Source organism: Schistocerca gregaria, chromosome 4 (genome assembly GCF_023897955.1).
Source record: "Schistocerca gregaria isolate iqSchGreg1 chromosome 4, iqSchGreg1.2, whole genome shotgun sequence".
NCBI lineage: Eukaryota > Metazoa > Arthropoda > Insecta > Orthoptera > Acrididae > Schistocerca > Schistocerca gregaria.
This window is the reverse complement of record NC_064923.1, coordinates 12968552-12995506: the sequence shown is the minus strand read 5'-3', so window position 1 is coordinate 12995506 and position 26955 is coordinate 12968552. Positions and strand designations below refer to the sequence as shown.

Here is a 26955-nt window from a genome sequence, read left to right as displayed (position 1 = left end):
CATTTCAGAACATGTCTTTCACACATGTCTACAAAATCACCTTCACCTTCAAATACAGTTTCGTAGCGACTGACGGAGACGTAGGCAAAGTTTAAAGTTGCTATTTCCATTACATCACGTTAATCAGAAAAACGGTAAGTTACATCTGCAGAGGAACAAAATTCCGTTCCTCCCCACGTGGGGATCGAACCCACGACCCTGGGATTAAGAGCCTTATGTTCTACCGACTGAGCTGGCCGCGCTGCCTCGGTGAGTATATGCCGGTTAGCACGTCACACAGTACTCGTTTGGGTTGATTGGTCCCATACAGAACCTCCCCATGTTGCCTAATGTTTTCCTAACGTCACACTCGTCACGTAGTTCACTTTTATTTCATAATCATTTCTGAGAGGTAACAGAATTGCATGACAACCTGCAGAGCTAGTTTCGTCAAAATTAACACACATACTTGATGTGACTCATAAGCCGAACGAGTTACTTTCCGACGTTATTTTAGATGTGCAAGTGCCAGTCAAAAACACGCGGCGACGGCAATATGCAAACCAATTCGCTAGTTAACACCGGTCTTGTTGTGCGTGTTTTAAGCTCAAGAGCATCTCCAAGCAGAAAATGGTCAACAGCAACATTCACACGGTTTCGTACTGCTCAAGTGCTACACTAAAACGGTATGTTTCTTTTTCAGATCTGGAAAAACACGACCGAGAGAGGAATCAAACACGCAATCTTCGGATACGAAGTCCGACGCCTTATCCATTAGGCCACACGGTCACTGACAAACAAGAGGAACTTATATACGACTCATCTCAAAACGCTCACACCACTGAGGAGTTGTGTTTTCGTTCTACACAGACGCTGCCCCTTGCTCTTTCCCACCCATTTGATACATTCAACCTGCTACGAGACCTACCAAATATAGACTGGGAAACTAAACCACACACTTTGTGCATTCGGAAATGTAAGGCAGGGCGTCCCTCGCCGCATTTGCTATGATGTCCATTTGCTACTTCTGCAGAAGTGGCGGCGACGACGACGACAACCGCGGAAGGCTCTGAGATATGTGAGAAATACATCTATAAAATATATTTCAGACTGTCCCATCCCACCTTATGCTGTACCGCTTTGGCAAATGCTTTATCTGCGCCATTCGCCTTAATCACATCTGAGAGTAATTCTTAATAAAACGCCTCTCGCTAATTGTTAGTCATCCCAGATACTGTTTGCTATAAGGCCACGACGCGCAACTGATATCCAAAATTCGTCTGTCTCCTGTGAGGATCGAAATCACGACCCCTGGTTTACTAGACCAGTGCTCTGCCACTGAGCTAAAGAGGCGCGGCCTAGCGGTACTTTTGCGTACTTCATCCTTATGGTCGTCTGGATCATCAGACTTCAGCTGACAACACTTCATATTACCGTCTAATATTTGCAGCTATGGCGACCCATTACTGCTTGCCAACACATCTGACACGTAAAGGAAGTGCTCTCCAAATAACACCACTTGCATTTCAGAACATGTCTTTCACACATGTCTACAAAATCACCTTCACCTTCAAATACAGTTTCGAGCGACTGACGGAGACGTAGGCAAAGTTTAAAGTTGCTATTTCCATTACATCAAGTTAATCAGAAGAACGGTAAGTTACATCTGCAGAGGAACAAAATTCCGTTCCTCCCCACGTGGGGCTCGAACCCACGACCCTGGGGTTAAGAGCCTTATGTTCTACCGACTGAGCTAGCCGCGCTGCCTCGGTGAGTATATGCCGGTTAGCACGTCACACAGTAATCGTTTGGGTTGATTGGTCCCATACAGAACCTCCCCATGTTGCCTAATGTTTTCCTAACGTCACACTCGTCACGTAGTTCACTTTTATTTCATAATCATTTCTGAGAGGTAACAGAATTGCATGACAACCTGCAGAGCTAGTTTCGTCAAAATTAACACACATACTTGATGTGACTCATAAGCCGAACGAGTTACTTTCCGACGTTATTTTAGATGTGCAAGTGCCAGTCAAAAACACGCGGCGACGGCAATATGCAAACCAATTCGCTAGTTAACACCGGTCTTGTTGTGCGTGTTTTAAGCTGAAGAGCATCTCCAAGCAGAAAATGGTCAACAGCAACATTCACACGGTTTCGTACTGCTCAAGTGCTACACTAAAACGGTATGTTTCTTTTTCAGATCTGGAAAAACACGACCGACAGAGGAATCAAACACGCAATCTTCGGATACGAAGTCCGACGCCTTATCCATTAGGCCACACGGTCACTGACAAGCAAGTGGAACTTACATACGACTCATCTCAAAACGCTCACACCACTGAGGAGTTGTGTTTTCGTTCTACACAGACGCTGCCCCTTGCTCTTTCCCACCCATTTGATACATTCAACCTGCTACGAGACCTACCAAATATAGACTGGGAAACTAAACCACCCACTTTGTGCATTCGGAAATGTAAGGCAGGGCGTCCCTCGCCGCATTTGCTACGATGTCCATTTGCTACTTCTGCAGAAGTGGCGGCGGCGGCGGCGGCGGCGGCGACGACGACGGCGACGACGACGACGACGACGACCGCGGAAGGCTCTGAGATATGTGAGAAATACATCTATAAAATGTATTTCAGACTGTCCCATCCCACCTTATGCTGTACCGCTTTGGCAAATGCTTTATCTGCGCCATTCGCCTTAATCACATCTGAGAGTAATTCTTAATAAAACGCCTCTCGCTAATTGTTAGTCATCCCAGATACTGTTTGCTATAAGGCCACGACGCGCAACTGATATCCAAAATTCGTCTGCCTCCTGTGAGGATCGAACTCACGACCCCTGGTTTACTAGACCAGTGCTCTGCCACTGGGCTAAAGAGGCGCGGCCTAGCGGTACTTTTGCGTACTTCATCCTTACGGTCGTCTGGATCATCAGACTTCAGCTGACAACACTTCATATTACCGTCTAATATTTGCAGCTATGGCGACCCATTACTGCTTGGCTACACATCTGGCACGTAAAGGAAGTGCTCTCCGAATAACACCACTTGCATTTCAGAACATGTCTTTCACACATGTCTACAAAATCACCTTCACCTTCAAATACAGTTTCGTAGCGACTGACGGAGACGTAGGCAAAGTTTAAAGTTGCTATTTCCATTACATCACGTTAATCAGAAAAACGGTAAGTTACATCTGCAGAGGAACAAAATTCCGTTCCTCCCCACGTGGGGCTCGAACCCACGACCCTGGGATTAAGTGCCTTACGTTCTACCGACTGAGCTAGCCGCGCTGCCTCGGTGAGTATATGCCGGTTAGCACGTCACACAGTACTCGTTTGGGTTGATTGGTCCCATACAGAACCTCCCCATGTTGCCTAATGTTTTCCTAACGTCACACTCGTCACGTAGTTCACTTTTATTTCATAATCATTTCTGAGAGGTAACAGAATTGCATGACAACCTGCAGAGCTAGTTTCGTCAAAATTAACACACATACTTGATGTGACTCATAAGCCGAACGAGTTACTTTCCGACGTTATTTTAGATGTGCAAGTGCCAGTCAAAAACACGCGGCGACGGCAATATGCAAACCAATTCGCTAGTTAACACCGGTCTTGTTGTGCGTGTTTTAAGCTCAAGAGAATCTCCAAGCAGAAAATGGTCAACAGCAACATTCACACGGTTTCGTACTGCTCAAGTGCTACACTAAAACGGTATGTTTCTTTTTCAGATCTGGAAAAACACGACCGAGAGAGGAATCAAACACGCAATCTTCGGATACGAAGTCCGACGCCTTATCCATTAGGCCACACGGTCACTGACAAACAAGTGGAACTTATATACGACTCATCTCAAAACGCTCACACCACTGAGGAGTTGTGTTTTCGTTCTACACAGACGCTGCCCCTTGCTCTTTCCCACCCATTTGATACATTCAACCTGCTACGAGACCTACCAAATATAGACTGGGAAACTAAACCACACACTTTGTGCATTCGGAAATGTAAGGCAGGGCGTCCCTCGCCGCATTTGCTACGATGTCCATTTGCTACTTCTGCAGAAGTGGCGCCGGCGACGACGACGACAACCGCGGAAGGCACTGAGATATGTGAGAAATACATCTATAAAATGTATTTCAGACTGTCCCATCCCACCTTATGCTGTACCGCTTTGGCAAATGCTTTATCTGTGCCATTCGCCTTAATTACATCTGAGAGTAATTCTTAATAAAACGCCTCTCGCTAATTGTTAGTCATCCCAGATACTGTTTGCTATAAGGCCACGACGCGCAACTGATATCCAAAATTCGTCTGCCTTCTGTGAGGATCGAACTCACGACCTCTGGTTTACTAGACCAGTGCTCTGCCACTGAGCTAAAGAGGCGCGGCCTAGCGGTACGTTTGCGTACTTCATCCTTACGGTCGTCTGGATCATCAGACTTCAGCTGACAACACTTCATATTACCGTCTAATATTTGCAGCTATGGCGACCCATTACTGCTTGCCTACACATCTGACACGTAAAGGAAGTGCTCTCCAAATAACACCACTTGCATTTCAGAACATGTCTTTCACACATGTCTACAAAATCACCTTCACCTTCAAATACAGTTTCGTAGCGACTGACGGAGACGTAGGCAAAGTTTAAAGTTGCTATTTCCATTACATCACGTTAATCAGAAAAACGGTAAGTTACATCTGCAGAGGAACAAAATTCCGTTCCTCCCCACGTGGGGCTCGAACCCACGACCCTGGGATTAAGAGCCTTATGTTCCACCGACTGAGCTAGCCGCGCTGCCTCGGTGAGTATATGCCGGTTAGCACGTCACACAGTACTCGTTTGGGTTGATTGGTCCCATACAGAACCTCCCCATGTTGCCTAATGTTTTCCTAACGTCACACTCGTCACGTAGTTCACTTTTATTTCATAATCATTTCTGAGAGGTAACAGAATTGCATGACAACCTGCAGAGCTAGTTTCGTCAAAATTAACACACATACTTGATGTGACTCATAAGCCGAACGAGTTACTTTCCGACGTTATTTTAGATGTGCAAGTGCCAGTCAAAAACACGCGGCGACGGCAATATGCAAACCAATTCGCTAGTTAACACCGGTCTTGTTGTGCGTGTTTCAAGCTCAAGAGCATCTCCAAGCAGAAAATGGTCAACAGCAACGTTCACACGGTTTCGTACTGCTCAAGTGCTACACTAAAACGGTATGTTTCTTTTTCAGATCTGGAAAAACACGACCGAGAGAGGAATCAAACACGCAATCTTCGGATACCAAGTCCGACGCCTTATCCATTAGGCCACACGGTCACTGACAAACAAGTGGAACTTATATACAACTCATCTCAAAACGCTCACACCACTGAGGAGTTGTGTTTTCGTTCTACACAGACGCTGCCCCTTGCTCTTTCCCACCCATTTGATACATTCAACCTGCTATGAGACCTACCAAATATAGACTGGGTAACTAAACCATACACTTTGTGCATTCGGAAATGTAAGGCAGGGCGTCCCTCGCCGCATTTGCTACGATGTCCACTTGCTACTTCTGCAGAAGTGGCGGCCGCGACGACGACGACGACGACGACAACCGCGGAAGGCTCTGAGATATGTGAGAAATACATCTATAAAATATATTTCAGACTGTCCCATCCCACCTTATGCTGTACCGCATTGGCAAATGCTTTATCTGCGCCATTCGCCTTAATCACATCTGAGAGTAATTCTTAATAAAACGCCTCTCGCTAATTGTTAGTCATCCCAGATACTGTTTGCTATAAGGCCACGAAGCGCAACTGATATCCAAAATTCGTCTGCCTCCTGTGAGGATCGAACTCACGACCCCTGGTTTACTAGACCAGTGCTCTGCCACTGAGCTAAAGAGGCGCGGCCTAGCGGTACTTTTGCGTACTTCATCCTTACGGTCGTCTGGATCATCAGACTTCAGCTGACAACACTTCATATTACCGTCTAATATTTGCAGCTATGGCGACCCATTACTGCTTGCCTACACATCTGACACGTAAAGGAAGTGCTCTCCAAATAACACCACTTGCATTTCAGAACATGTCTTTCACACATGTCTACAAAATCACCTTCACCTTCAAATACAGTTTCGTAGCGACTGACGGAGACGTAGGCAAAGTTTAAAGTTGCTATTTCCATTACATCACGTTAATCAGAAAAACGGTAAGTTACATCTGCAGAGGAACAAAATTCCGTTCCTCCACACGTGGGGCTCGAACCCACGACCCTGGGGTTAAGAGCCTTATGTTCTACCGACTGAGCTAGCCGCGCTGCCTCGGTGAGTATATGCCGGTTAGCACGTCACACAGTACTCGTTTGGGTTGATTGGTCCCATACAGAACCTCCCCATGTTGCCTAATGTTTTCCTAACGTCACACTCGTCACGTAGTTCACTTTTATTTCATAATCATTTCTGAGAGGTAACAGAATTGCATGACAACCTGCAGAGCTAGTTTCGTCAAAATTAACACACATACTTGATGTGACTCATAAGCCGAACGAGTTACTTTCCGACGTTATTTTAGATGTGCAAGTGCCAGTCAAAAACACGCGGCGACGGCAATATGCAAACCAATTCGCTAGTTAACACCGGTCTTGTTGTGCGTGTTTTAAGCTCAAGAGCATCTCCAAGCAGAAAATGGTCAACAACAACATTCACACGGTTCCGTACTGCTCAAGTGCTACACTAAAACGGTATGTTTCTTTTTCAGATCTGGAAAAACACGACCGAGAGAGGAATCAAACACGCAATCTTCGGATACGAAGTCCGACGCCTTATCCATTAGGCCACACGGTCACTGACAAACAAGTGGAACTTATATACGACTCATCTCAAAACGCTCACACCACTGAGGAGTTGTGTTTTCGTTCTACACAGACGCTGCCCCTTGCTCTTTCCCACCCATTTGATACATTCAACCTGCTACGAGACCTACCAAATATAGACTGGGAAACTAAAGCACACACTTTGTGCATTCGGAAATGTAAGGCAGGGCGTCCCTCGCCGCATTTGCTACGATGTCCATTTGCTACTTCTGCAGAAGTGGCGGCGGCGGCGACGACGACGACGACGACGACGACGACAACCGCGGAAGGCTCTGAGATATGTGAGAAATACATCTATAAAATATATTTCAGACTGTCCCATCCCACCTTATGCTGTACCGCATTGGCAAATGCTTTATCTGCGCCATTCGCCTTAATCACATCTGAGAGTAATTCTTAATAAAACGCCTCTCGCTAATTGTTAGTCATCCCAGATACTGTTTGCTATAAGGCCACGACGCGCAACTGATATCCAAAATTCGTCTGCCTCCTGTGAGGATCGAACTCACGACCCCTGGTTTACTAGACCAGTGCTCTGCCACTGAGCTAAAGAGGCGCGGCCTAGCGGTACTTTTGCGTACTTCATCCTTACGATCGTCTGGATCATCAGACTTCAGCTGACAACACTTCATATTACCGTCTAATATTTGCAGCTATGGCGACCCATTACTGCTTGCCTACACATCTGACACGTAAAGGAAGTGCTCTCCAAATAACACCACTTGCATTTCAGAACATGTCTTTCACACATGTCTACAAAATCACCTTCACCTTCAAATACAGTTTCGAGCGACTGACGGAGACGTAGGCAAAGTTTAAAGTTGCTATTTCCATTACATCACGTTAATCAGAAAAACGGTAAGTTACATCTGCAGAGGAACAAAATTCCGTTCCTCCCCACGTGGGGATCGAACCCACGACCCTGGGATTAAGAGCCTTATGTTCTACCGACTGAGCTAGCCGCGCTGCCTCGGTGAGTATATGCCGGTTAGCACGTCACACAGTACTCGTTTGGGTTGATTGGTCCCATACAGAACCTCCCCACGTTGCCTAATGTTTTCCTAACGTCACACTCGTCACGTAGTTCACTTTTATTTCATAATCATTTCTGAGAGGTAACAGAATTGCATGACAACATGCAGAGCTAGTTTCGTCAAAATTAACACACATACTTGATGTGACTCATAAGCCGAACGAGTTACTTTCCGACGTTATTTTAGATGTGCAAGTGCCAGTCAAAAACACGCGGCGACGGCAATATGCAAACCAATTCGCTAGTTAACACCGGTCTTGTTGTGCGTGTTTCAAGCTCAAGAGCATCTCCAAGCAGAAAATGGTCAACAGCAACGTTCACACGGTTTCGTACTGCTCAAGTGCTACACTAAAACGGTATGTTTCTTTTTCAGATCTGGAAAAACGCGACCGAGAGAGGAATCAAACACGCAATCTTCGGATACGAAGTCCGACGCCTTATCCATTAGGCCACACGGTCACTGACAAACAAGTGGAACTTATATACGACTCATCTCAAAACGCTCACACCACTGAGGAGTTGTGTATTCGTTCTACACAGACGCTGCCCCTTGCTCTTTCCCACCCATTTGATACATTCAACCTGCTACGAGACCTACCAAATATAGACTGGGAAACTAAACCACACACTTTGTGCATTCGGAAATGTAAGGCAGGGCGTCCCTCGCCGCATTTGCTACGATGTCCATTTGCTACTTCTGCAGAAGTGGCGCCGGCGACGACGACGACAACCGCGGAAGGCACTGAGATATGTGAGAAATACATCTATAAAATGTATTTCAGACTGTCCCATCCCACCTTATGCTGTACCGCTTTGGCAAATGCTTTATCTGTGCCATTCGCCTTAATTACATCTGAGAGTAATTCTTAATAAAACGCCTCTCGCTAATTGTTAGTCATCCCAGATACTGTTTGCTATAAGGCCACGACGCGCAACTGATATTCAAAATTCGTCTGCCTTCTGTGAGGATCGAACTCACGACCTCTGGTTTACTAGACCAGTGCTCTGCCACTGAGCTAAAGAGGCGCGGCCTAGCGGTACGTTTGCGTACTTCATCCTTACGGTCGTCTGGATCATCAGACTTCAGCTGACAACACTTCATATTACCGTCTAATATTTGCAGCTATGGCGACCCATTACTGCTTGCCTACACATCTGACACGTAAAGGAAGTGCTCTCCAAATAACACCACTTGCATTTCAGAACATGTCTTTCACACATGTCTACAAAATCACCTTCACCTTCAAATACAGTTTCGTAGCGACTGACGGAGACGTAGGCAAAGTTTAAAGTTGCTATTTCCATTACATCACGTTAATCAGAAAAACGGTAAGTTACATCTGCAGAGGAACAAAATTCCGTTCCTCCCCACGTGGGGCTCGAACCCACGACCCTGGGATTAAGAGCCTTATGTTCTACCGACTGAGCTAGCCGCGCTGCCTCGGTGAGTATATGCCGGTTAGCACGTCACACAGTACTCGTTTGGGTTGATTGGTCCCATACAGAACCTCCCCATGTTGCCTAATGTTTTCCTAACGTCACACTCGTCACGTAGTTCACTTTTATTTCATAATCATTTCTGAGAGGTAACAGAATTGCATGACAACCTGCAGAGCTAGTTTCGTCAAAATTAACACACATACTTGATGTGACTCATAAGCCGAACGAGTTACTTTCCGACGTTATTTTAGATGTGCAAGTGCCAGTCAAAAACAAGCGGCGACGGCAATATGCAAACCAATTCGCTAGTTAACACCGGTCTTGTTGTGCGTGTTTCAAGCTCAAGAGCATCTCCAAGCAGAAAATGGTCAACAGCAACGTTCACACGGTTTCGTACTGCTCAAGTGCTACACTAAAACGGTATGTTTCTTTTTCAGATCTGGAAAAACACGACCGAGAGAGGAATCAAACACGCAATCTTCGGATACCAAGTCCGACGCCTTATCCATTAGGCCACACGGTCACTGACAAACAAGTGGAACTTATATACAACTCATCTCAAAACGCTCACACCACTGAGGAGTTGTGTTTTCGTTCTACACAGACGCTGCCCCTTGCTCTTTCCCACCCATTTGATACATTCAACCTGCTATGAGACCTACCAAATATAGACTGGGAAACTAAACCATACACTTTGTGCATTCGGAAATGTAAGGCAGGGCGTCCCTCGCCGCATTTGCTACGATGTCCACTTGCTACTTCTGCAGAAGTGGCGGCGGCGACGACGACGACGACGACGACAACCGCGGAAGGCTCTGAGATATGTGAGAAATACATCTATAAAATATATTTCAGACTGTCCCATCCCACCTTATGCTGTACCGCATTGGCAAATGCTTTATCTGCGCCATTCGCCTTAATCACATCTGAGAGTAATTCTTAATAAAACGCCTCTCGCTAATTGTTAGTCATCCCAGATACTGTTTGCTATAAGGCCACGACGCGCAACTGATATCCAAAATTCGTCTGCCTCCTGTGAGGATCGAACTCACGACCCCTGGTTTACTAGACCAGTGCTCTGCCACTGAGCTAAAGAGGCGCGGCCTAGCGGTACTTTTGCGTACTTCATCCTTACGGTCGTCTGGATCATCAGACTTCAGCTGACAACACTTCATATTACCGTCTAATATTTGCAGCTATGGCGACCCATTACTGCTTGCCTACACATCTGACACGTAAAGGAAGTGCTCTCCAAATAACACCACTTGCATTTCAGAACATGTCTTTCACACATGTCTACAAAATCACCTTCACCTTCAAATACAGTTTCGTAGCGACTGACGGAGACGTAGGCAAAGTTTAAAGTTGCTATTTCCATTACATCACGTTAATCAGAAAAACGGTAAGTTACATCTGCAGAGGAACAAAATTCCGTTCCTCCACACGTGGGGCTCGAACCCACGACCCTGGGGTTAAGAGCCTTATGTTCTACCGACTGAGCTAGCCGCGCTGCCTCGGTGAGTATATGCCGGTTAGCACGTCACACAGTACTCGTTTGGGTTGATTGGTCCCATACAGAACCTCCCCATGTTGCCTAATGTTTTCCTAACGTCACACTCGTCACGTAGTTCACTTTTATTTCATAATCATTTCTGAGAGGTAACAGAATTGCATGACAACCTGCAGAGCTAGTTTCGTCAAAATTAACACACATACTTGATGTGACTCATAAGCCGAACGAGTTACTTTCCGACGTTATTTTAGATGTGCAAGTGCCAGTCAAAAACACGCGGCGACGGCAATATGCAAACCAATTCGCTAGTTAACACCGGTCTTGTTGTGCGTGTTTTAAGCTCAAGAGCATCTCCAAGCAGAAAATGGTCAACAACAACATTCACACGGTTCCGTACTGCTCAAGTGCTACACTAAAACGGTATGTTTCTTTTTCAGATCTGGAAAAACACGACCGAGAGAGGAATCAAACACGCAATCTTCGGATACGAAGTCCGACGCCTTATCCATTAGGCCACACGGTCACTGACAAACAAGTGGAACTTATATACGACTCATCTCAAAACGCTCACACCACTGAGGAGTTGTGTTTTCGTTCTACACAGACGCTGCCCCTTGCTCTTTCCCACCCATTTGATACATTCAACCTGCTACGAGACCTACCAAATATAGACTGGGAAACTAAACCACACACTTTGTGCATTCGGAAATGTAAGGCAGGGCGTCCCTCGCCGCATTTGCTACGATGTCCATTTGCTACTTCTGCAGAAGTGGCGGCGGCGGCGACGACGACGACGACGACGACGACGACGACGACGACGACGACGACAACCGCGGAAGGCTCTGAGATATGTGAGAAATACATCTATAAAATATATTTCAGACTGTCCCATCCCACCTTATGCTGTACCGCATTGGCAAATGCTTTATCTGCGCCATTCGCCTTAATCACATCTGAGAGTAATTCTTAATAAAACGCCTCTCGCTAATTGTTAGTCATCCCAGATACTGTTTGCTATAAGGCCACGAAGCGCAACTGATATCCAAAATTCGTCTGCCTCCTGTGAGGATCGAACTCACGACCCCTGGTTTACTAGACCAGTGCTCTGCCACTGAGCTAAAGAGGCGCGGCCTAGCGGTACTTTTGCGTACTTCATCCTTACGATCGTCTGGATCATCAGACTTCAGCTGACAACACTTCATATTACCGTCTAATATTTGCAGCTATGGCGACCCATTACTGCTTGCCTACACATCTGACACGTAAAGGAAGTGCTCTCCAAATAACACCACTTGCATTTCAGAACATGTCTTTCACACATGTCTACAAAATCACCTTCACCTTCAAATACAGTTTCGAGCGACTGACGGAGACGTAGGCAAAGTTTAAAGTTGCTATTTCCATTACATCACGTTAATCAGAAAAACGGTAAGTTACATCTGCAGAGGAACAAAATTCCGTTCCTCCCCACGTGGGGATCGAACCCACGACCCTGGGATTAAGAGCCTTATGTTCTACCGACTGAGCTAGCCGCGCTGCCTCGGTGAGTATATGCCGGTTAGCACGTCACACAGTACTCGTTTGGGTTGATTGGTCCCATACAGAACCTCCCCACGTTGCCTAATGTTTTCCTAACGTCACACTCGTCACGTAGTTCACTTTTATTTCATAATCATTTCTGAGAGGTAACAGAATTGCATGACAACATGCAGAGCTAGTTTCGTCAAAATTAACACACATACTTGATGTGACTCATAAGCCGAACGAGTTACTTTCCGACGTTATTTTAGATGTGCAAGTGCCAGTCAAAAACACGCGGCGACGGCAATATGCAAACCAATTCGCTAGTTAACACCGGTCTTGTTGTGCGTGTTTCAAGCTCAAGAGCATCTCCAAGCAGAAAATGGTCAACAGCAACGTTCACACGGTTTCGTACTGCTCAAGTGCTACACTAAAACGGTATGTTTCTTTTTCAGATCTGGAAAAACGCGACCGAGAGAGGAATCAAACACGCAATCTTCGGATACGAAGTCCGACGCCTTATCCATTAGGCCACACGGTCACTGACAAACAAGTGGAACTTATATACGACTCATCTCAAAACGCTCACACCACTGAGGAGTTGTGTATTCGTTCTACACAGACGCTGCCCCTTGCTCTTTCCCACCCATTTGATACATTCAACCTGCTACGAGACCTACCAAATATAGACTGGGAAACTAAACCACACACTTTGTGCATTCGGAAATGTAAGGCAGGGCGTCCCTCGCCGCATTTGCTACGATGTCCATTTGCTACTTCTGCAGAAGTGGCGCCGGCGACGACGACGACAACCGCGGAAGGCACTGAGATATGTGAGAAATACATCTATAAAATGTATTTCAGACTGTCCCATCCCACCTTATGCTGTACCGCTTTGGCAAATGCTTTATCTGCGCCATTCGCCTTAATTACATCTGAGAGTAATTCTTAATAAAACGCCTCTCGCTAATTGTTAGTCATCCCAGATACTGTTTGCTATAAGGCCACGACGCGCAACTGATATCCAAAATTCGTCTGCCTTCTGTGAGGATCGAACTCACGACCTCTGGTTTACTAGACCAGTGCTCTGCCACTGAGCTAAAGAGGCGCGGCCTAGCGGTACGTTTGCGTACTTCATCCTTACGGTCGTCTGGATCATCAGACTTCAGCTGACAACACTTCATATTACCGTCTAATATTTGCAGCTATGGCGACCCATTACTGCTTGCCTACACATCTGACACGTAAAGGAAGTGCTCTCCAAATAACACCACTTGCATTTCAGAACATGTCTTTCACACATGTCTACAAAATCACCTTCACCTTCAAATACAGTTTCGTAGCGACTGACGGAGACGTAGGCAAAGTTTAAAGTTGCTATTTCCATTACATCACGTTAATCAGAAAAACGGTAAGTTACATCTGCAGAGGAACAAAATTCCGTTCCTCCCCACGTGGGGCTCGAACCCACGACCCTGGGATTAAGAGCCTTATGTTCCACCAACTGAGCTAGCCGCGCTGCCTCGGTGAGTATATGCCGAATAGCACGTCACACAGTACTCGTTTGGGTTGATTGGTCCCATACAGAACCTCCCCATGTTGCCTAATGTTTTCCTAACGTCACACTCGTCACGTAGTTCACTTTTATTTCATAATCATTTCTGAGAGGTAACAGAATTGCATGACAACCTGCAGAGCTAGTTTCGTCAAAATTAACACACATACTTGATGTGACTCATAAGCCGAACGAGTTACTTTCCGACGTTATTTTAGATGTGCAAGTGCCAGTCAAAAACACGCGGCGACGGCAATATGCAAACCAATTCGCTAGTTAACACCGGTCTTGTTGTGCGTGTTTCAAGCTCAAGAGCATCTCCAAGCAGAAAATGGTCAACAGCAACGTTCACACGGTTTCGTACTGCTCAAGTGCTACACTAAAACGGTATGTTTCTTTTTCAGATCTGGAAAAACACGACCGAGAGAGGAATCAAACACGCAATCTTCGGATACCAAGTCCGACGCCTTATCCATTAGGCCACACGGTCACTGACAAACAAGTGGAACTTATATACAACTCATCTCAAAACGCTCACACCACTGAGGAGTTGTGTTTTCGTTCTACACAGACGCTGCCCCTTGCTCTTTCCCACCCATTTGATACATTCAACCTGCTATGAGACCTACCAAATATAGACTGGGAAACTAAACCATACACTTTGTGCATTCGGAAATGTAAGGCAGGGCGTCCCTCGCCGCATTTGCTACGATGTCCACTTGCTACTTCTGCAGAAGTGGCGGCGGCGACGACGACGACGACGACAACCGCGGAAGGCTCTGAGATATGTGAGAAATACATCTATAAAATATATTTCAGACTGTCCCATCCCACCTTATGCTGTACCGCATTGGCAAATGCTTTATCTGCGCCATTCGCCTTAATCACATCTGAGAGTAATTCTTAATAAAACGCCTCTCGCTAATTGTTAGTCATCCCAGATACTGTTTGCTATAAGGCCACGAAGCGCAACTGATATCCAAAATTCGTCTGCCTTCTGTGAGGATCGAACTCACGACCCCTCTTTTACTAGACCAGTGCTCTGCCACTGAGCTAAAGAGGCGCGGCCTAGCGGTACTTTTGCGTACTTCATCCTTACGGTCGTCTGGATCATCAGACTTCAGCTGACAACACTTCATATTACCGTCTAATATTTGCAGCTATGGCGACCCATTACTGCTTGCCTACACATCTGACACGTAAAGGAAGTGCTCTCCAAATAACACCACTTGCATTTCAGAACATGTCTTTCACACATGTCCACAAAATCACCTTCACCTTCAAATACAGTTTCGTAGCGACTGACGGAGACGTAGGCAAAGTTTAAAGTTGCTATTTCCATTACATCACGTTAATCAGAAAAACGGTAAGTTACATCTGCAGAGGAACAAAATTCCGTTCCCCCCACGTGGGGCTCGAACCCACGACCCTGGGATTAAGAGCCTTATGTTCTACCGACTGAGCTAGCCGCGCTGCCTCGGTGAGTATATGCCGGTTAGCACGTCACACAGTACTCGTTTGGGTTGATTGGTCCCATACAGAACCTCCCCATGTTGCCTAATGTTTTCCTAACGTCACACTCGTCACGTAGTTCACTTTTATTTCATAATCATTTCTGAGAGGTAACAGAATTGCATGACAACCTGCAGAGCTAGTTTCGTCAAAATTAACACACATACTTGATGTGACTCATAAGCCGAACGAGTTACTTTCCGACGTTATTTTAGATGTGCAAGTGCCAGTCAAAAACACGCGGCGACGGCAATATGCAAACCAATTCGCTAGTTAACACCGGTCTTGTTGTGCGTGTTTTAAGCTCAAGAGCATCTCCAAGCAGAAAATGGTCAACAGCAACATTCACACGGTTCCGTACTGCTCAAGTGCTACACTAAAACGGTATGTTTCTTTTTCAGATCTGGAAAAACACGACCGAGAGAGGAATCAAACACGCAATCTTCGGATACGAAGTCCGACGCCTTATCCATTAGGCCACACGGTCACTGACAAACAAGTGGAACTTATATACGACTCATCTCAAAACGCTCACACCACTGAGGAGTTGTGTTTTCGTTCTACACAGACGCTGCCCCTTGCTCTTTCCCACCCATTTGATACATTCAACCTGCTACGAGACCTACCAAATATAGACTGGGAAACTAAACCACACACTTTGTGCATTCGGAAATGTAAGGCAGGGCGTCCCTCGCCGCATTTGCTACGATGTCCATTTGCTACTTCTGCAGAAGTGGCGGCGGCGGCGACGACGACGACGACGACGACGACGACAACCGCGGAAGGCTCTGAGATATGTGAGAAATACATCTATAAAATATATTTCAGACTGTCCCATCCCACCTTATGCTGTACCGCATTGGCAAATGCTTTATCTGCGCCATTCGCCTTAATCACATCTGAGAGTAATTCTTAATAAAACGCCTCTCGCTAATTGTTAGTCATCCCAGATACTGTTTGCTATAAGGCCACGAAGCGCAACTGATATCCAAAATTCGTCTGCCTCCTGTGAGGATCGAACTCACGACCCCTGGTTTACTAGACCAGTGCTCTGCCACTGAGCTAAAGAGGCGCGGCCTAGCGGTACTTTTGCGTACTTCATCCTTACGGTCGTCTGGATGATCAGACTTCAGCTGACAACACTTCATATTACCGTCTAATATTTGCAGCTATGGCGACCCATTACTGCTTGCCTACACATCTGACACGTAAAGGAAGTGCTCTCCAAATAACACCACTTGCATTTCAGAACATGTCTTTCACACATGTCTACAAAATCACCTTCACCTTCAAATACAGTTTCGTAGCGACTGACGGAGACGTAGGCAAAGTTTAAAGTTGCTACTTCCATTACATCACGTTAATCAGAAAAACGGTAAGTTACATCTGCAGAGGAACAAAATTCCGTTCCTCCCCACGTGGGGCTCGAACCCACGACACTGGGGTTAAGAGCCTTATGTTCTACCGACTGAGCTAGCCGCGCTGCCTCGGTGAGTATATGCCGGTTAGCACGTCACACAGTACTCGTTTGGGTTGATTGGTCCCATACAGAACCTCCCCATGTTGCCTAATGTTTTCCTAACGTCACACTCGTCACGTAGTTCACTTTTATTTCATAATCATTTCTGAGAGGTAACAGAATTGCATGACAACCTGCAGAGCTAGTTTCGTCAAAATTAACACACATACTTGATGTGACTCATAAGCCGAACGAGTTACTTTCCGACGTTATTTTAGATGTGCAAGTGCCAGTCAAAAACACGCGGCGACGGCAATATGCAAACCAATTCGCTAGTTAACACCGGTCTTGTTGTGCGTGTTTTAAGCTGAAGAGCATCTCCAAGCAGAAAATGGTCAACAGCAACATTCACACGGTTCCGTACTGCTCAAGTGCTACACTAAAACGGTATGTTTCTTTTTCAGATCTGGAAAAACACGACCGAGAGAGGAATCAAACACGCAATCTTCGGATACGAAGTCCGACGCCTTATCCATTAGGCCACACGGTCACTGACAAACAAGTGGAACTTATATACGACTCATCTCAAAACGCTCACACCACTGAGGAGTTGTGTTTTCGTTCTACACAGACGCTGCCCCTTGCTCTTTCCCACCCATTTGATACATTCAACCTGCTACGAGACCTACCAAATATAGACTGGGAAACTAAACCACACACTTTGTGCATTCGGAAATGTAAGGCAGGGCGTCCCTCGCCGCATTTGCTACGATGTCCATTTGCTACTTCTGCAGAAGTGGCGGCGGCGGCGGCGGCGGCGGCGGCGGCGGCGGCGGCGGCGGCGGCGACGACGACGACGACGACGACAACCGCGGAAGGCTCTGAGATATGTGAGAAATACATCTATAAAATATATTTCAGACTGTCCCATCCCACCTTATGCTGTACCGCTTTGGCAAATGCTTTATCTGCGCCATTCGCCTTAATCACATCTGAGAGTAATTCTTAATAAAACGCCTCTCGCTAATTGTTAGTCATCCCAGATACTGTTTGCTATAAGGCCACGACGCGCAACTGATATCCAAAATTCGTCTGCCTCCTGTGAGGATCGATCTCACGACCGCTGGTTTACTAGACCAGTGCTCTGCCACTGAGCTAAAGAGGCGCGGCCTAGCGGTACTTTTGCGTACTTCATCCTTACGGTCGTCTGGATCATCAGACTTCAGCTGACAACACTTCATATTACCGTCTAATATTTGCAGCTATGGCGACCCATTACTGCTTGGCTACACATCTGACACGTAAACGAAGTGCTCTCCAAATAACACCACTTGCATTTCAGAACATGTCTTTCACACATGTCTACAAAATCACCTTCACCTTCAAATACAGTTTCGAGCGACTGACGGAGACGTAGGCAAAGTTTAAAGTTGCTATTTCCATTACATCACGTTAATCAGAAGAACGGTAAGTTACATCTGCAGAGGAACAAATTTCCGTTCCTCCCCACGTGGGGCTCGAACCCACGACCCTGGGATTAAGAGCCTTATGTTCTACCGACTGAGCTAGCCGCGCTGCCTCGGTGAGTATATGCCGGTTAGCACGTCACACAGTACTCGTTTGGGTTGATTGGTCCCATACAGAACCTCCCCATGTTGCCTAATGTTTTCCTAACGTCACACTCGTCACGTAGTTCACTTTTATTTCATAATCATTTCTGAGAGGTAACAGAATTGCATGACAACATGCAGAGCTAGTTTTCGTCAAAATTAACACACATACTTGATGTGACTCATAAGCCGAACGAGTTACTTTCCAACGTTATTTTAGATGTGCAAGTGCCAGTCAAAAACACGCGGCGACGGCAATATGCAAACCAATTCGCTAGTTAACACCGGTCTTGTTGTGCGTGTTTTAAGCTCAAGAGCATCTCCAAGCAGAAAATGGTCAACAGCAACATTCACACGGTTTCGTACTGCTCAAGTGCTACACTAAAACGGTATGTTTCTTTTTCAGATCTGGAAAAACACAACCGAGAGAGGAATCAAACACGCAATCTTCGGATACGAAGTCCGACGCCTTATCCATTAGGACACACGGTCACTGACAAACAAGTGGAACTTATATACGACTCATCTCAAAACGCTCACACCACTGAGGAGTTGTGTTTTCCTTCTACACAGACGCTGCCCCTTGCTCTTTCCCACCCATTTGATACATTCAACCTGCTACGAGACCTACCAAATATAGACTGGGAAACTAAACCACACACTTTGTGCATTCGGAAATGTAAGGCAGGGCGTCCCTCGCCGCATTTGCTACGATGTCCATTTGCTACTTCTGCAGAAGTGGCGGCGACGACGACGACGACGACGACGACGACAACCGCGGAAGGCTCTGAGATATGTGAGAAATACATCTATAAAATATATTTCAGACTGTCCCATCCCACCTTATGCTGTACCGCTTTGGCAAATGCTTTATCTGCGCCATTCGCCTTAATCACATCTGAGAGTAATTCTTAATAAAACGCCTCTCGCTAATTGTTAGTCATCCCAGATACTGTTTGCTATAAGGCCACGACGCGCAACTGATATCCAAAATTCGTCTGCCTCCTGTGAGGATCGAACTCACGACCCCTGGTTTACTAGACCAGTGCTCTGCCACTGAGCTAAAGAGGCGCGGCCTAGCGGTACTTTTGCGTACTTCATCCTTACGGTCGTCTGGATCATCAGACTTCAGCTGACAACACTTCATATTACCGTCTAATATTTGCAGCTATGGCGACCCATTACTGCTTGCCTACACATCTGACACGTAAAGGAAGTGCTCTCCAAATAACACCACTTGCATTTCAGAACATGTCTTTCACACATGTCTACAAAGTCACCTTCACCTTCAAATACAGTTTCGTAGCGACTGACGGAGATGTAGGCAAAGTTTAAAGTTGCTATTTCCATTACATCACGTTAATCAGAAAAACGGTAAGTTACATCTGCAGAGGAACAAAATTCCGTTCCTCCCCACGTGGGGCTCGAACCCACGACCCTGGGATTTAGAGCCTTATGTTCTACCGACTGAGCTAGCCGCGCTGCCTCGGTGAGTATATGCCGGTTAGCACGTCACACAGTACTCGTTTGGTTTGATTGGTCCCATACAGAACCTCCCCATGTTCCCTAATGTTTTCCTAACGTCACACTCGTCACGTAGTTCACTTTTATTTCATAATCATTTCTGAGAGGTAACAGAATTGCATGACAACCTGCAGAGCTAGTTTCGTCAAAATTAACACACATACTTGATGTGACTCATAAGCCGAACGAGTTACTTTCCGACGTTATTTTAGATGTGCAAGTGCCAGTCAAAAACACGCGGCGACGGCAATATGCAAACCAATTCGCTAGTTAACACCGGTCTTGTTGTGCGTGTTTCAAGCTCAAGAGCATCTCCAAGCAGAAAATGGTCAACAGCAACGTTCACACGGTTTCGTACTGCTCAAGTGCTACACTAAAACGGTATGTTTCTTTTTCAGATCTGGAAAAACACGACCGAGAGAGGAATCAAACACGCAATCTTCGGATACGAAGTCCGACGCCTTATCCATTAGGCCACACGGTCACTGACAAACAAGTGGAACTTATATACGACTCATCTCAAAACGCTCACACCACTGAGGAGTTGTGTTTTCGTTCTACACAGACGCTGCCCCTTGCTCTTTCCCACCCATTTGATACATTCAACCTGCTACGAGACCTACCTAATATAGACTGGGAAACTAAACCACACACTTTGTTCATTCGGAAATGTAAGGCAGGGCATCCCTCGCCGCATTTGCTACGATGTCCATTTGCTACTTCTGCAGAAGTGGCGACGACGACGACGACGACGACGACGACGACGACGACGACGACAACCGCGGAAGGCTCTGAGATATGTGAGAAATACATCTATAAAATATATTTCCGACTGTCCCATCCCACCTTATGCTGTACCGCTTTGGCAAATGCTTTATCTGCGCCATTCGCCTTAATCACATCTGAGAGTAATTCTTAATAAAACGCCTCTCGCTAATTGTTAGTCATCCCAGATACTGTTTGCTATAAGGCCACGACGCGCAACTGATATCCAAAATTCGTCTGCCTCCTGTGAGGATCGAACTCACGACCCCTGGTTTACTAGACCAGTGCTCTGCCACTGAGCTAAAGAGGCGCGGCCTAGCGGTACTTTTGCGTACTTCATCCTTACGGTCGTCTGGATCATCAGACTTCAGCTGACAACACTTCATATTACCGTCTAATATTTGCAGCTATGGCGACCCATTACTGCTTGCCTACACATCTGACACGTAAAGGAAGTGCTCTCCAAATAACACCACTTGCATTTCAGAACATGTCTTTCACACATGTCTACAAAATCACCTTCACCTTCAAATACAGTTTCGTATCGACTGACGGAGACGTAGGCAAAGTTTAAAGTTGCTATTTCCATTACATCACGTTAATCAGAAAAACGGTAAGTTACATCTGCAGAGGAACAAAATTCCGTTCCTCCCCACGTGGGGCTCGAACCCACGACCCTGGGGTTAAGAGCCTTATGTTCTACCGACTGAGCTAGCCGCGCTGCCTCGGTGAGTATATGCCGGTTAGCACGTCACACAGTACTCGTTTGGGTTGATTGGTCCCATACAGAACCTCCCCATGTTGCCTAATGTTGTCCTAACGTCACACTCGTCACGAGTTCACTTTTATTTCATAATCATTTCTGAGAGGTAACAGAATTGCATGACAACCTGCAGAGCTAGTTTCGTCAAAATTAACACACATACTTGATGTGACTCATAAGCCGAACGAGTTACTTTCCGACGTTATTTTAGATGTGCAAGTGCCAGTCAAAAACACGCGGCGACGGCAATATGCAAACCAATTCGCTAGTTAACACCGGTCTTGTTGTGCGTGTTTTAAGCTCAAGAGCATCTCCAAGCAGAAAATGGTCAACAGCAACATTCACACGGTTCCGTACTGCTCAAGTGCTACACTAAAACGGTATGTTTCTTTTTCAGATCTGGAAAAACACGACCGAGAGAGGAATCAAACACGCAATCTTCGGATACGAAGTCCGACGCCTTATCCATTAGGCCACACGGTCACTGACAAACAAGTGGAACTTATATACGACTCATCTCAAAACGCTCACACCACTGAGGAGTTGTGTTTTCGTTCTACACAGACGCTGCCCCTTGCTCTTTCCCACCCATTTGATACATTCAACCTGCTACGAGACCTACCAAATATAGACTGGGAAACTAAACCACACACTTTGTGCATTCGGAAATGTAAGGCAGGGCGTCCCTCGCCGCATTTGCTACGATGTCCATTTGCTACTTCTGCAGAAGTGGCGGCGGCGGCGACGACGACGACGACGACGACGACGACGACGACGACAACCGCGGAAGGCTCTGAGATATGTGAGAAATACATCTATAAAATATATTTCAGACTGTCCCATCCCACCTTATGCTGTACCGCTTTGGCAAATGCTTTATCTGCGCCATTCGCCTTAATCACATCTGAGAGTAATTCTTAATAAAACGCCTATCGCTAATTGTTAGTCATCCCAGATACTGTTTGCTATAAGGCCACGACGCGCAACTGATATCCAAAATTCGTCTGCCTCCTGTGAGGATCGAACTCACGACCCCTGGTTTACTAGACCAGTGCTCTGCCACTGAGCTAAAGAGGCGCGGCCTACCGTTACTTTTGCGTACTTCATCCTTACGGTCGTCTGGATCATCAGACTTCAGCTGACAACACTTCATATTACCATCTAATATTTGCAGCTATGGCGACCCATTACTGCTTGGCTACACATCTGACACGTAAAGGAAGTGCTCTCCAAATAACACCACTTGCATTTCAGAACATGTCTTTCACACATGTCTACAAAATCACCTTCACCTTCAAATACAGTTTCGTAGCGACTGACGGAGACGTAGGCAAAGTTTAAAGTTGCTATTTCCATTACATCACGTTAATCAGAAAAACGGTAAGTTACATCTGCAGAGGAACAAAATTCCGTTCCTCCCCACGTGGGGCTCGAACCCACGACCCTGGGGTTAAGAGCCTTATGTTCTACCGACTGAGCTAGCCGCGCTGCCTCGGTGAGTATATGCCGGTTAGCACGTCACACAGTACTCGTTTGGGTTGATTGGTCCCATACAGAACCTCCCCATGTTGCCTAATGTTTTCCTAACGTCACACTCGTCACGTAGTTCACTTTTATTTCATAATCATTTCTGAGAGGTAACAGAATTGCATGACAACCTGCAGAGCTAGTTTCGTCAAAATTAACACACATACTTGATGTGACTCATAAGCCGAACGAGTTACTTTCCGACGTTATTTTAGATGTGCAAGTGCCAGTCAAAAACACGCGGCGACGGCAATATGCAAACCAATTCGCTAGTTAACACCGGTCTTGTTGTGCGTGTTTTAAGCTCAAGAGCATCTCCAAGCAGAAAATGGTCAACAGCAACATTCACACGGTTCCGTACTGCTCAAGTGCTACACTAAAACGGTATGTTTCTTTTTCAGATCTGGAAAAACACGACCGAGAGAGGAATCAAACACGCAATCTTCGGATACGAAGTCCGACGCCTTATCCATTAGGCCACACGGTCACTGACAAACAAGAGGAACTTATATACAACTCATCTCAAAACGCTCACACCACTGAAGAGTTGTGTTTTCGTTCTACACAGACGCTGCCCGTTGCTCTTTCCCACCCATTTGATACATTCAACCTGCTACGAGACTTACCAAATATAGACTGGGAAACTAAACCACACACTTTGTGCATTCGGAAATGTAAGGCAGGGCGTCCCTCGCCGCATTTGCTACGATGTCCATTTGCTACTTCTGCAGAAGTGGCGGCGGCGACGACGACGACGACGACGACGACAACCGCGGAAGGCTCTGAGATATGTGAGAAATACATCTATAAAATATATTTCAGACTGTCCCATCCCACCTTATGCTGTACCGCTTTGGCAAATGCTTTATCTGCGCTATTCGCCTTAATCACATCTGAGAGTAATTCTTAATAAAACGCCTCTCGCTAATTGTTAGTCATCCCAGATACTGTTTGCTATAAGGCCACGACGCGCAACTATTATCCAAAATTCGTCTGCCTCCTGTGAGGATCGAACTCACGACCCCTGGTTTACTAGACCAGTGCTCTGCCACTGAGCTAAAGAGGCGCGGCCTAGCGGTACTTTTGCGTACTTCATCCTTACGGTCGTCTGGATCATCAGACTTCAGCTGACAACACTTCATATTACCGTCTAATATTTGCAGCTATGGCGACCCATTACTGCTTGGCTACACATCTGACACGTAAAGGAAGTGCTCTCCAAATAACACCACTTGCATTTCAGAACATGTCTTTCACACATGTCTACAAAATCACCTTCACCTTCAAATACAGTTTCGTAGCGACTGACGGAGACGTAGGCAAAGTTTAAAGTTGCTATTTCCATTACATCACGTTAATGAGAAAAACGGTAAGTTACATCTGCAGAGGAACAAAATTCCGTTCCTCCCCACGTGGGGCTCGAACCCACGACCCTGGGATTAAGAGCCTTATGTTCTACCGACTGAACTAGCCGCGCTGCCTCGGTGAGTATATGCCGGTTAGCACGTCACACAGTACTCGTTTGGGTTGATTGGTCCCATACAGAACCTCCCCATGTTGCCTAATGTTTTCCTAACGTCACACTCGTCACGTAGTTCACTTTTATTTCATAATCATTTCTGAGAGGTAACAGAATTGCATGACAACCTGCAGAGCTAGTTTCGTCAAAATTAACACACATACTTGATGTGACTCATAAGCCGAACGAGTTACTTTCCGACGTTATTTTAGATGTGCAAGTGCCAGTCAAAAACACGCGGCGACGGCAATATGCAAACCAATTCGCTAGTTAACACCGGTCTTGTTGTGCGTGTTTTAAGCTGAAGAGCATCTCCAAGCAGAAAATGGTCAACAGCAACATTCACACGGTTCCGTACTGCTCAAGTGCTACACTAAAACGGTATGTTTCTTTTTCAGATCTGGAAAAACACGACCGAGAGAGGAATCAAACACGCAATCTTCGGATACGAAGTCCGACGCCTTATCCATTAGGCCACACGGTCACTGACAAACAAGAGGAACTTATATACAACTCATCTCAAAACGCTCACACCACTGAGGAGTTGTGTTTTCGTTCTACACAGACGCTGCCCCTTGCTCTTTCCCACCCATTTGATACATTCAACCTGCTACGAGACTTACCAAATATAGACTGGGAAACTAAACCACACACTTTGTGCATTCGGAAATGTAAGGCAGGGCGTCCCTCGCCGCTTTTGCTACGATGTCCATTTGCTACTTCTGCAGAAGTGGCGGCGGCGGCGACGACGACGACGACGACGACGACGACGACGACGACGACGACGACAACCGCGGAAGGCTCTGAGATATGTGAGAAATACATCTACAAAATATATTTCAGACTGTCCCATCCCACCTTATACTGTACCGCTTTGGCAAATGCTTTATCTGCGCCATTCGCCTTAATCACATCTGAGAGTAATTCTTAATAAAACGCCTCTCGCTAATTGTTAGTCATCCCAGATACTGTTTGCTATAAGGCCACGACGCGCAACTGATATCCAAAATTCGTCTGCCTCCTGTGAGGATCGAACTCACGACCCCTGGTTTACTAGACCAGTGCTCTGCCACTGAGCTAAAGATGCGCGGCCTAGCGTTACTTTTGCGTACTTCATCCTTACGGTCGTCTGGATCATCAGACTTCAGCTGACAACACTTCATATTACCGTCTAATATTTGCAGCTATGGCGACCCATTACTGCTTGGCTACACATCTGACACGTAAAGGAAGTGCTCTCCAAATAACACCACTTGCATTTCAGAACATGTCTTTCACACATGTCTACAAAATCACCTTCACCTTCAAATACAGTTTCGTAGCGACTGACGGAGACGTAGGCAAAGTTTAAAGTTGCTATTTCCATTACATCACGTTAATCAGAAAAACGGTAAGTTACATCTGCAGAGGAACAAAATTCCGTTCCTCCCCACGTGGGGCTCGAACCCACGACCCTGGGGTTAAGAGCCTTATGTTCTACCGACTGAGCTAGCCGCGCTGCCTCGGTGAGTATATGCCCGTTAGCACGTCACACAGTACTCGTTTGGGTTGATTGGTCCCATACAGAACCTCCCCATGTTGCCTAATGTTTTCCTAACGTCACACTCGTCACGTAGTTCACTTTTATTTCATAATCATTTCTGAGAGGTAACAGAATTGCATGACAACCTGCAGAGCTAGTTTCGTCAAAATTAACACACATACTTGATGTGACTCATAAGCCGAACGAGTTACTTTCCGACGTTATTTTAGATGTGCAAGTGCCAGTCAAAAACACGCGGCGACGGCAATATGCAAACCAATTCGCTAGTTAACACCGGTCTTGTTGTGCGTGTTTTAAGCTCAAGAGCATCTCCAAGCAGAAAATGGTCAACAGCAACATTCACACGGTTCCGTACTGCTCAAGTGCTACACTAAAACGGTATGTTTCTTTTTCAGATCTGGAAAAACACGACCGAGAGAGGAATCAAACACGCAATCTTCGGATACGAAGACCGACGCCTTATCCATTAGGACACACGGTCACTGACAAACAAGTGGAACTTATATACGACTCATCACAAAACGCTCACACCACTGAGGAGTTGTGTTTTCGTTCTACACAGACGCTGCCCCTTGCTCTTTCCCACCCATTTGATACATTCAACCTGCTACGAGACCTACCAAATATAGACTGGGAAACTAAACCACACACTTTGTGCATTCGGAAATGTAAGGCAGGGCGGGCGTCCCTCGCCGCATTTGCTACGATGTCCATTTGCTACTTCTGCAGAAGTGGCGGCGACGACGACGACGACGACGACGACGACGACGACGACGACAACCGCGGAAGGCTCTGAGATATGTGAGAAATACATCTATAA

At 46.1% G+C, this 26955-nt stretch overlaps 16 non-coding genes across 16 annotated transcripts; all 16 read right to left on the bottom strand.

Moving 5' to 3' along the window:
* Positions 1 to 1260: 1260 nt before the first annotated feature.
* Trnat-agu (transfer RNA threonine (anticodon AGU)) lies at positions 1261 to 1332 on the bottom strand. The gene has a single exon. It is a non-coding gene; the product is annotated as a tRNA-Thr (tRNA).
* A 1464-nt stretch (positions 1333 to 2796) lies between these two features.
* On the bottom strand, positions 2797 to 2868 carry Trnat-agu (transfer RNA threonine (anticodon AGU)). Its single transcript has one exon. It is a non-coding gene; the product is annotated as a tRNA-Thr (tRNA).
* Positions 2869 to 4300: 1432 nt separating this feature from the next.
* Positions 4301 to 4372, bottom strand: Trnat-agu (transfer RNA threonine (anticodon AGU)). The gene has a single exon. It is a non-coding gene; the product is annotated as a tRNA-Thr (tRNA).
* A 1441-nt stretch (positions 4373 to 5813) lies between these two features.
* Trnat-agu (transfer RNA threonine (anticodon AGU)) lies at positions 5814 to 5885 on the bottom strand. The gene has a single exon. It is a non-coding gene; the product is annotated as a tRNA-Thr (tRNA).
* Positions 5886 to 7335: 1450 nt separating this feature from the next.
* Trnat-agu (transfer RNA threonine (anticodon AGU)) lies at positions 7336 to 7407 on the bottom strand. Its single transcript has one exon. It is a non-coding gene; the product is annotated as a tRNA-Thr (tRNA).
* Positions 7408 to 8838: 1431 nt separating this feature from the next.
* On the bottom strand, positions 8839 to 8910 carry Trnat-agu (transfer RNA threonine (anticodon AGU)). Its single transcript has one exon. It is a non-coding gene; the product is annotated as a tRNA-Thr (tRNA).
* Positions 8911 to 10351: 1441 nt separating this feature from the next.
* Trnat-agu (transfer RNA threonine (anticodon AGU)) lies at positions 10352 to 10423 on the bottom strand. The gene has a single exon. It is a non-coding gene; the product is annotated as a tRNA-Thr (tRNA).
* Positions 10424 to 11891: 1468 nt separating this feature from the next.
* On the bottom strand, positions 11892 to 11963 carry Trnat-agu (transfer RNA threonine (anticodon AGU)). The gene has a single exon. It is a non-coding gene; the product is annotated as a tRNA-Thr (tRNA).
* Positions 11964 to 13394: 1431 nt separating this feature from the next.
* On the bottom strand, positions 13395 to 13466 carry Trnat-agu (transfer RNA threonine (anticodon AGU)). The gene has a single exon. It is a non-coding gene; the product is annotated as a tRNA-Thr (tRNA).
* Positions 13467 to 16425: 2959 nt separating this feature from the next.
* Positions 16426 to 16497, bottom strand: Trnat-agu (transfer RNA threonine (anticodon AGU)). Its single transcript has one exon. It is a non-coding gene; the product is annotated as a tRNA-Thr (tRNA).
* A 1480-nt stretch (positions 16498 to 17977) lies between these two features.
* Positions 17978 to 18049, bottom strand: Trnat-agu (transfer RNA threonine (anticodon AGU)). Its single transcript has one exon. It is a non-coding gene; the product is annotated as a tRNA-Thr (tRNA).
* A 1444-nt stretch (positions 18050 to 19493) lies between these two features.
* Positions 19494 to 19565, bottom strand: Trnat-agu (transfer RNA threonine (anticodon AGU)). The gene has a single exon. It is a non-coding gene; the product is annotated as a tRNA-Thr (tRNA).
* A 1456-nt stretch (positions 19566 to 21021) lies between these two features.
* Trnat-agu (transfer RNA threonine (anticodon AGU)) lies at positions 21022 to 21093 on the bottom strand. Its single transcript has one exon. It is a non-coding gene; the product is annotated as a tRNA-Thr (tRNA).
* Positions 21094 to 22551: 1458 nt separating this feature from the next.
* Positions 22552 to 22623, bottom strand: Trnat-agu (transfer RNA threonine (anticodon AGU)). The gene has a single exon. It is a non-coding gene; the product is annotated as a tRNA-Thr (tRNA).
* Positions 22624 to 24067: 1444 nt separating this feature from the next.
* Trnat-agu (transfer RNA threonine (anticodon AGU)) lies at positions 24068 to 24139 on the bottom strand. The gene has a single exon. It is a non-coding gene; the product is annotated as a tRNA-Thr (tRNA).
* Positions 24140 to 25607: 1468 nt separating this feature from the next.
* Positions 25608 to 25679, bottom strand: Trnat-agu (transfer RNA threonine (anticodon AGU)). Its single transcript has one exon. It is a non-coding gene; the product is annotated as a tRNA-Thr (tRNA).
* Positions 25680 to 26955: the final 1276 nt, after the last annotated feature.